This window comes from Poecilia reticulata, linkage group LG17, assembly GCF_000633615.1.
Source record: "Poecilia reticulata strain Guanapo linkage group LG17, Guppy_female_1.0+MT, whole genome shotgun sequence".
Classification (NCBI taxonomy): Eukaryota; Metazoa; Chordata; class Actinopteri; order Cyprinodontiformes; family Poeciliidae; genus Poecilia; species Poecilia reticulata.
The window spans coordinates 11,646,878-11,657,613 of NC_024347.1; the positions used below are offsets into that span (position 1 = coordinate 11,646,878).

The 10,736-nt window shown below is 38.4% G+C and overlaps 1 protein-coding gene across 1 annotated transcript in view; it reads right to left on the minus strand.

Moving 5' to 3' along the window:
• Window positions 1-335, minus strand: part of LOC103479318 (SPRY domain-containing SOCS box protein 4-like) — a 78,462-nt gene extending 78,127 nt beyond the window's left edge. The window contains exon 1 of the mRNA XM_008433680.2: window positions 196-335. The gene's annotated coding sequence lies outside the window, so the exon portion shown is untranslated. The remainder of the gene's footprint in view (window positions 1-195) is intronic.
• Between the last annotated feature and the right edge of the window lie 10,401 nt (window positions 336-10,736).

Genomic DNA, 10,736 nt, shown 5'->3' on the forward strand with positions numbered 1-10,736 from the left:
GCCCACGTTGAGAACCGCTACTCTAACTGAAGGTAACAGTAGTTACTTGATTGTGTAAAATTGCACTATGTGCCTTGAAATTACATAATATTCCCCTGACCCAAAAAAAAAAAACAGCAAAGTTTTCAACTTCCCTTGAATCGTCTGCTCAGGTACTAAACCATTCAAGACTTTAAGAACATTTAGAAAAATTACCTTCTTTGACTTGGAATCATTTACTGCAGAACAGGTGTTGACATCTAGGTGTCGACACCATGCTTCTCATCTTTGAAGCGGGATAGATTTGATCTTGATGCCCAAGGTTCATCGGCTCTCAAGAAGAAAGAAATCTGCACATCATCTGCATAACAATGGAAAGAAATATTGGAAGATTAGACCCACATTTGCTGCATCAACCATCAGCATTATCCGCCATAAACACAGTAATAATTGTGAGGGTGAATTGCACTAGGCCCAGTACAGATCCCTGAGGAACTCCACAACTTAAAACAAAGGTGTAAGAAGCTATTTAAAAAAGGAAATTGTATTTTTCTATGACAGCATGTTGGGTGTACATTCTGGCTGCTATTTGCAGTTTCGGTCTTTCGTACCCAGAAATGTTGAAGATTTTATCAAAAGATCTCAGTTTATACATTGGAAATGCTGAATTGGTCAAAGAGCAATTTGACCAAATATTTACTTGATCTGTTTCTCTCTCTCTCTCATATAATCAAGTCAAGACTCTATATTGTCAAAGGAAATCACATAATTTGAAGTTTAGAAAYAGTAACTGTGTCCACATTAACTCCAAAAATCAGAGAGCAACGGTAGCTTCAAACATCAAATCCAAAGTCATTTTGTGTTTGTTTTAAAATATGAGTGAAATCTTGTTTTTCCTCTCTCATACACACAGTATGACATCACATTTGCATCTACCTTAAATAATTAATGGCTGCTCATGGCAACTGTTTGTCAGCAAGAAAAAAAAAAACAAAAAAAAAATTTGATCTTTGAAAACCCAAATCTCTGATTGGTTCATGCATAACGTTTAGATTTTAAGATATATGTACCCACTTTTATTTATTCATTTTACTAGAACTGTGCTGATTTACCTTATCTGCTTGATATCGGTTCTTGTCTGGGCTGTAATTTTTTTAGCCGCTGGTTTATTATACATCACATGCATATAAAACTAGTTTATTCCAGACACAGCGAATAAAACTCTGTTCACAAACAAATTAATACAGTTCTGTATCGCACGTTTTGCTGTATTTCAGCAAAAACGAAAGGTTTTGATTTGTCTCACTGGCAGAAACCACGGTGTTCTAAAAAGAGAGTTGAAAGAGGAGCACTGTTGTAGCAGATCCAGCTAAAGTAGAAAAAATTTGTTAATTTATGCTTCATCACAGAGCAAAAATGCTGCAGCAACACTTAAACCCAAAAATAGTCAAACTAAATCGTTTTTTTTGGCCTTTTTTAGCCTCCCGCAATCACTCCAACTAAATGAATGTGGMGCAACCATAAAGCTCGACAAAACACAGTGACTGTCCTTGTGACTCTGACTAATGAGTTGTAGACGGCCACATGTTTTGAACTAAACATTTAATCAAAGATTTTGTGTCGAGGATTTTTTTTTGTAATATTTGCAGCAGTGAACGCAAAGCATATTCAAGCTAACACACAAAGGGACGCAGAAGTTGTTTAAATAGACTAGAGGAGGTGTAGTAGCAGCAGCCATAACGACACACACATGGCCTCTTCGTATCTAAATTGAGAGGAAATAATTCTGAAGAAGTCTTTGAAAGAAACGTAAAAATATTGAATGAGTGTTCATCACTTCAACGTTTGAGTGTATTGAGAATGTAGTGTGTGGTATTAGATGCAAATAATAGAAAAGCTGAAGTTGTGATTTTTGTTACTTTTTTTTTTTACAGTTAAAATAAACCACATCATTTAGACAGAGGATTCATTGTTGCTAGATGCTTTTTGGGAAATAGATGAGCAATAAAATATTTGCTGACAAATGAAGAACTAAGGCTAACTAGCCACATTACATACTTGCTGTGTAAAGGTCACCTGCTAAGAAAGTGGCACATGGTTGGATTCCTGGTTTTATTCAATGATTAAATGTTCTCAACAGGGCGGAGGAGAAACTAGAGACARATTAACCAAATAAAAAAAACATTGTTCCTACTTTTACSYGTTTGAAAAACCAGACACTACTCTAGCATTTTTGACATCTGCCACATCTAGGGTAACAAAACGCTATTACATTACCGTCCAGATCAAATCTTGCATAGTAGCACATTTCAGCTGATTGTTCTGAAAAACAATATTTAGATACCTTAGTTTGAATACTTTAGTTTATCACCAGTGATATCATAGCCTAATATGATCTTGGCTAAACCTAAATACTTCAGACAGCACATTTGTACCGAAAAAAAATCAGTTCAGCAAAAACTAAAATCTTGGACAATTTAAAAGAAACAATGCGAGAATACCCCACAACATTAAAGTACACTAGAAATAAAAACATAAAAGGCCTGAAGAAAAAGAAAAGGCCTTTTTCCGTATTCAGATTATTGATAAATCTTGTTTCTGTATTGGCATGAATGTGTTATCCATAGAAATCTTTATCTATACATATTACTTAAAGCAACCCAATAATCTTCTGGGGCTTGGAGTCTGACAATTTTCAATTTGACCGATTCTGACTGGCTTGCAGTTGGTTAGAAAGTCAATAATAAGTAATTAGGAAAACTAGATTTTTTTTTTCATTAGCAAATTATTGCACATCTTGCTTTGATTTGAATTTTATTAAAAGCTAGTATTAGCAGCTTTAAGCCATACAAAACCAAAGTTAAGAAATCATTAACAAAACCCTGACTGGTGCATTTCTAGTATGTACCCACACACTAGTCAAACCCTCAGTTTCTATGCATATCGGATCGGATATAATCCCTTGTTGTTAAAATATACATTTAAAAGTTAACAGTGGTCAAAATTAAATTTGCAAAGATGTCAGTGGTGGTAAAGTGCTGTAACTCTGTCCAAGCTTACTCAGGAACAAAGCCTTTGATAATGTCATTAGTGMCTAACAATAAGAAGACAAGTCCCAAAAAAAAAGAGCTGGGAGACAAGCCTACTGCACTTCACTGCATTATCTCAGCTTGTCACCATTTACACTCGTGGTCCCCCGGATGGATTTGTCATGTTACTTAACCTTTTGGCCCTTTTTACGGATAGTTTCTATCTTCAGATTGGCTTTCAACAAGAATCAGTTCATCCCAGTGCCTCTAAAGCCTGAGGACAAATCTGATCCCGCATCCAGTCATAAGTACAGTACATAAAGTGCGGTGGCCGGGCTTTATGGGGCTGTCTGGTTTATTTTTGGGTATCTGAGCCTGCAAGGATTCCTGTTACAAACCCCCTCTGGGAGACATGTGAGAGCCTGATTGTAGCGATTGCAATGGGCAGGAAGTGTTTCCATTTTATCCTTTAGGACAACAAAATCTCACTTAACAACCAAGAAGGCTCGAGTAAGTGTATTTTCCTCTCAATCGTCARACTTTAAGTAGATAAGTCCCACCATCATACGCCTGCAACAAATTCCGAGCTGAGTCCGATGATTTTTTTTTTATCTTCCTGGAAAACTTATCTGATAGTGTTAGGACAGCCATAAAATCACATGCAGATGGTAGTAAGAGGCAAGCTGGAGAGAAAACACACACGTCCACACACACATCAGGTCTGCATCACCCTAAAATGACACAGCCAACAGTATGGTATCGCAAGCATTGCCGTCATTTATATGTAAATCAGGACGCCCCCTCTCTGCACCCTCCGCAAGTCTCCAAACACAGAAAGAGAGTGCAAACTTTCGATCAGATCAGACAACAGGTGATTGGGAGCGACAGGGAATCAAATGATGCGTGACGAGATGGAACAAGTTGAGGTGAAATGAGCTCGTATCACGGCGCTTTACAAGGAGGGGAAACTATCTGGAACGGAGGCCTATTTGTTCCAACACTAATGATTTCGTGTCCCCTGTTGTCACCCCCAAGGGCTCCAGCGATGCTGCCGGGTTGTCGGGCTGTTCTCTCCGCGATCGGAGCTTTGATTAACGACTCGCTGCAACAATCGCTCCCAAAAAAAAATATAAAAAATTTGACACATTTCACGTCGGATGACAGTCAGATGACAAGGGGCCGTCAAGCTTCGCCGGGATAAGTGATGAGCAAGCGGAAATTTGACGGTGTGCGCCAGGAATGCTCATTATGTTTCCATCTCTCATTTAGACAAGGATCTTACTGTAAAATGCACTCTTACTTGAGGTTTACTGTCTGGTGCAGTAATGCCTGTGTGTCACCAGTCCATTAGCAGACAAAAACCCACAAACATTTGCTGGTGTGTATATATATATATATATACACCACATTTACACAGCAAGACCCTGCCAAGGACAGGAGCGGCACAGCMGCCACCCGTTTCTCTCCGAATGGGAAAGTTAATGTCATTCAGAGAGCAGAAGTGAATGAGAGAGCAGTCTGTCTTGAGTGACGTCTGTGTGTTGAAGTGAGCGTCCCTGAAGTGTGCCCAAGTGAGAATTTTTTTGAAAGCTCAGCAGTCCATCAGAGGCTCAACAAAAAGGGCTCCTGAATGTAAATCTTTACGCCACTCCATCTGCCAGAGAGAATGCATACATTACCAGAACCCTTCAAAAAGAAAAGAAAAACACACACACACAGAGACGACACAAACATACAGAGCCGTGCAAAGTTTTTTCACATTTTGTCACAACCACAACCCTGAGGTCATAGTGTATTTTTAACAAGACTTTATGTGATGGAGATCAAGACAAAGTTCTTCTTTATTCCTGACGGGKTTTTTTTACGAAGGTCACGATTATGTCGGGCACTAGTAGATGTTCTGTTCTGAGTTGTGGATCTCTGCAGCTCCTCCAGAGTTGCTTCTCTGATTAATCCTCTCCTTTTCCCAGCCCCAGTTCAGGTAATTTCCAGTTGTGTGATGGTTTTCCCCATATTTTAGATGATAGACTGAACAATTCCCCATGATATCTTCAAAGTTACAGATACAGCTTAAACTTTTCCAGGACTGAGGTTGACTTGTCTGCTCTATTTCTTCGTGTCCATTGTTCTCCATGTTTTACCAATATTCTCTGAGATCTTGACAGAACAGCTGAATCATCCAGATGATAAATTACAGTCCAGGTGGACGGACAAAACAAAGCAACTGAACTGGATTTTATTTAGGGATACAAATTAAAAGGAGACAGAGTGAATAGAGTGAATAGAAATACTCAATTTTGGATTTCTTCTTGTAAAAGTATTGAAAACTTCCACTTMACAGTTATACAATACCTTCTGTTTAGTCTGTGCTATAAATCCTAATAAAACACACTGGCTAAGTCTTAAACCGTTACAAAATGCGAAAAGCTCAAAGGAGGTGAAGGGAAATTAATCATATATACCGGATCATGAAATATACAAAAGACCTCCAATAGATTAGTGATCAGACAAGGTTTTACCCACACCCACATGCTGACTGCCAGAGGCACTCTGTCCCCCAAATAGTCAGATACAGCAATGTTGCATTTATTCATGTATGCACATGGAACATCAACTTCACTGTTTCATCCTTTAGCCTGTTGTCTGGGATGCTCTATTCTGGTTCAGTCTAATCATGGCTGATGGAAAGCAGCTCCTGCTCCCTGCCTTATTACCAAGTCACCTTGGCCATCCTTGGATATAAAGACTCCCAAAGGAGGATGTAGAGGAGCAATAGTTCCCCCGTCTGAAAAAAATAGACCTAAAATTGTAACCAAAGTTCTGGTTGCTGATTAATTCAGACCGAGTTTTGCCTGTTGTTTTTTTTGGATGACCTGCAACACCCACCCAGTCCTTTATTCCTAACGATACGAAACTAACACCGAGTCGTCAGGGGCGCCTTCAGAAAAACCTTTAATTATCTCAAAGAGGGGATTTTTAAGACGTGATAAATTACCGGAGATCTTTGCATGTTTATTTTGTGATGCGTTTAATAAAACTACTTGATCTAAGAACTGAATCATTACTTTCCTACTTACACTCACCGAATATCTTCTTAGAATATAGGAGATGATTTAACGATTTAACGGGAGGGAATGAAACTAAAATGGCAAATAAGGAAAATTAATCTCAGTGGGAGTAGAGAAAGCATTTTTAATGTTTACCAATTAAATCAATGCCTTTTTCCAGAGACACTTTAAGAAAATTTAGACCTTGATGTTTCTTCTGAAAGAACTAAATATTTTTATTTGGTGTCCAGTTTTTCAAATGACTATTTTTTGTGAGATGTATTTCAAATTTAAGGGTTGATTTTTCAGTGGGATATCACGCAACTGCGATAAAAAAAAAAAAAAAAAAAGACTCTTTACCACAGCTGGCGACAACTCCAGAGGGCGCTGGAGCACAATGACAATGAAGGAGAAAAGTGTTCATCAGAAAACTATGTTCATGTTTACAGACAACGCCAGCTGTGTCCAGAAATGAAAAGAATCAATCCCTGGAGTGTTTTTTTAAGGTGTTCCGATTTGAAGGCAGCTGGAATCAGCGGCTGTGTGTCGAGGTTCTGATATGAAGTCTAACCTCAACTGCTTCGAATAAATTGTGATCGGTAGCCTGAGGTGATTAAAAGGAGCTTATATGTAGATTTTTGTGTTACAGCTCATAAAAGCATAAACCCGGCAGCGGGAGGGGAATTCATTTTAAATCTACATTGTGACTTTACGATGAGGACATGACGAGGTGCACAAAGACTGAGGTGACAGAAATGTTTAGGGTGGATTCCAAAGAGAGCATCATGGGGGCGGCAGACAGAAAAAGGAGAAAGTGTGGATGTAAGAGGGGAAGCAAACACGGAGACAAGATGCTGGTGACAAGGCTGACCTCCCGGAGACAGATAAATGACCTCCTGTCRCCAGCACAATGTCCCCACCTCCTTCTTGTCCCTCTTTGCCTTGACACTCCAGCCTCCTCCCTCATTTCAACAGGACATCCATCATGCAAATTCGCTCACTTTGCCTAGAACGCATGAAGCCYAACTCAGACGTTTCACCATGGACACAGACGTCATTTAATGGGGCAATTTCACTATTCATTTTGCAGGGTGGACCGATGACACAATTTCTTTGAATTTTATAAAAGGAGAAATTGGGCGACRTTTGAATTTAATGTAAATTTTGTCAAACTCACCCTGGTTCAAAATTATGCACGCCTAATTTTGTACTAAGCTAAAAAAAATGAAGGGAAATCTGATATTAATTATTTCTTTGTCATGACAATGCTTCTTGTAAATAACTCTCACACTCTTGGAAAACCTATTTATTTCCTTACAAATGGTGACACATTTGTAAGGAGTGAAGAATGTAGGTTGGACTAAGGGTGGGCATTTATCATATTGTTCATCAGTTATCGTRATAAATTCCTTAACGTGATAAGAATTTTGATTTATTGTTAGCATGATAAATTCCCCATCAATGATATTCCTAAAAACTGTTACTATTTTTGCTATTTTTACCACAGTTTGCTCAATGACAGCRTCAACAAATATCCATAAATTTCAAAATATGATTAAATGCAGTTGCTGTGTGTAGTTTAATGATACAATTCACACTTTTAAGGTAACTGGTGTCCTAAAGAAAAGTACTACAAACTGTGTTTTTCAACACCGATATTTGTTTGTGGGGATAAGACTGCTGTGGCATGCAGCAACAGCGATGCAGCAACCTAAAAATACAGTAAGAAATAATTCTATTGCCACTTTTATCTTTAGAATAATAGTACCACAAGATATTGTGATAAAACTTTAACTGTATCGCCCACCCCTGCAGGTTCGACCAATAATATCCTTGCTAGATCCTCTTTGCCAATGTAATACAGMCAGCTCTCTTATTGACTCTAGTCTGGTATCGTTTATTGAACTGGATAATTGAAGTTTGAAGGAGTAAGACATACTGACATAATTCAACAATTTATTCTTTTAAACAGGGACATCAGTGACCATAAATGAACACGTCAGCACAATCCTTCTCTTGTTAGCTTGGTCACACACCAATGTAGGGACGGGAGCTATGAAATATTTAGATGTATAGTTCAGATTCAATCTTAGCTTTAAACAATCACAAAAAACAATGACAATTTGTTAAATCATTTTGGACGCTTGACTGTGCTTCCTGGAGTCTTGTTTTGAAAAGTCACCAAAGAGAGAGAAGAGAAGGAGCCTTGAAATGTCCCACGGGCAGGTATGAACCGACACATTTTAGAAGCATCCTTTCTTGAAGAAAAAGTCCACAGCTAATCAACCAAAATTGCAAAAGAACAAAATGCCCAATGGGGGAAAATAAATAACCAGCATCCGGCAGCAGGGCTGCTGCAGATGTTGAACATCTGTTCAACCACCTGAAAAATGGAGCTTGGCAGAATCTAAGAGCAACTAATGTAGAATGCAATAGTTTTTGGGGGGGTTTTGTCAGTGAATGGCAGATGGTAAAGAGGCTTGTTTTTTTGTTTGTTTGTTTGTTTTTTACCATCAAACAAACAAATATGTGTTTTTTCAGATTGTTGAAGAGCATTTATATTTTCAAGGTCATTCGCTGTTTTGTAAAYGTAAGCAATTAATTGCTTTYAATTAAATAAATGTGATTTCCGATAATGAGCTAAAAAATAATCCTGATTGCATTTTGTTTTTGTTTTTTCGCAGTATCAAGAAGTGCTTGAACTGTGTTTAAAATCCAGGTCCATGTCAGTCCACTCTAGTACTGTACAGTTTCTCTCTAAATGTAAGCAGGGTGTATATAAATATGTTTGACCCTGTATATACAACTATAACCSTCCATGGAAAATACAAGATGATAATGAGTTTTTGCACACGTCTTACACATCTCTCACACTCTCTCACACTCTCTGTCAACTATTATGATCCTTCTTTTTCTCCTTCACAGCATCGCTCTTGCCTCCACCATCTCTTCACACCACATTCCCTCCCTGCTCTCACCATCTGCGCTCCATCTTCCATGTCACCTTACCCATCACAGCCTTGTAAATGTCAAGGTGTAACCATTACARAGAACTCGTCATTCTTGAAGCATAGTGAGGAAGTATTAATAGGCAACCAGCCAGCCATCCTATTGCTTTATGGTGCAGATGATATTATTATTATTATTATTGCAAGCGTAGGAATGGTAAACATAGAGCAGTCACCTGAATTCCTCTTCAGGTGAGGATGTGGTGTTTGTGTTATGCGCTGTGAAAACTTTAGCGGGCGTTTAAACAAACCAGAAGACTCCACACACGGCTTGTATAAGTGAGGGAAAGTTATTCTGTCAGGTTGAGATGTTAGCATAAAAACTGCAGTGAAGACACTTTTTGGAGGAAATCTATCACAACAACCCTGAAGGCTGTTCATCCGTTGTAAACACAGAAGCACTCACCGAGCCGCGAGCCACCAAATGCTACTTTTCCCAGCGTGTTTTTCTTCGAAATTAGAAGAAAACGTCTCCTCTCTTTTCCTCCGCTGTTGACAGCAACGTTATTCCAGTGGTGCTACAGATGTTTTAACAACACAGCCACGGTGTCTTTGTTGCGGTTAAAAGCAGCTCGAAATACCCATGCAACCATGGGAGCCGACGCTGTGCTGTGTGTCCGCTGGCTCCTCAGAGCGAGCGCTGATTGGCTGCTCCCATCGTAACGCAGTCTTACACTCTGAAGCGATTGGCCCAGAATTTAACGTTATGTTCAAGTACTACTTTGAAAATTGGGATTCAGAGATTAAGTCTTTCAAATGTCCAAAAGAAAATAAACAAACAAAACATAATTACTATTAATAACAAAATGTCCAAAGTCAGAAAAAAATATCTACGACAATTTTAAGCGTCCAACTGGAACGTTTATCATTATATTCCTTTTTTTTTTTTTAAACCCATCAATATGCAGATTTCATCAACTTAGATACCCTTTATTCTAGGGATTTCACGTGATAGTCAAACAGGAAGCGATGGAACATTTTGGAGCTGTGCATTGGCGWCCTGCCACAAGGATTCAATACTTTTTAGAAGCACCTAATAGTATTTTCTCTGCTTTCTCTGCCTTTGGAAAGCAGCTCAAACTTGTTCAGACATGAAGGTTTTCAGATCTTGCTACAGATTTGTCATTGGATTGAGGTGTGAATTTGCCTGGGTCATTGTAACATATGACAGTGCWATTTTATTGCTGTTCTGCCCATCTTTTGCAGTCATGGTATTGTTTCATAATTGCCCTAACTGTCTCCCATCTATCATAACTTCTTTGTCTCTTAAAAATAAAAGCATCTCCATGGTACTATGCTGTCACCACCATACTTCAGGGGGTTAGGGTAAGTATGAAGAGCAGTGTTAGCTTTTCTGCACATAGAACTTTACATGTCGGCCAGAAAATTTCATTTTGATTTTAGACCAAAAGTATCTTCTTTAAAATGTTTGCTGTGTTTCCCCTCTAAATTGCCTTAGATAMATGTTAAATGGGATTTTTCAAAGCTTTCTTTCAACAATGAACCTAATACCATTAAGACATGTGCATACACCACTTTATAAAACGCTTTAGGATGCATAAAACACTTCTAAGCTTCTGTATTTCAATAATTACATTTTATTTAATTCACTTGTTTAAGTATCTTCTTTTTTAGATTAAAAAGTAGCAACACCACCACTGTTTTTGCCAAAG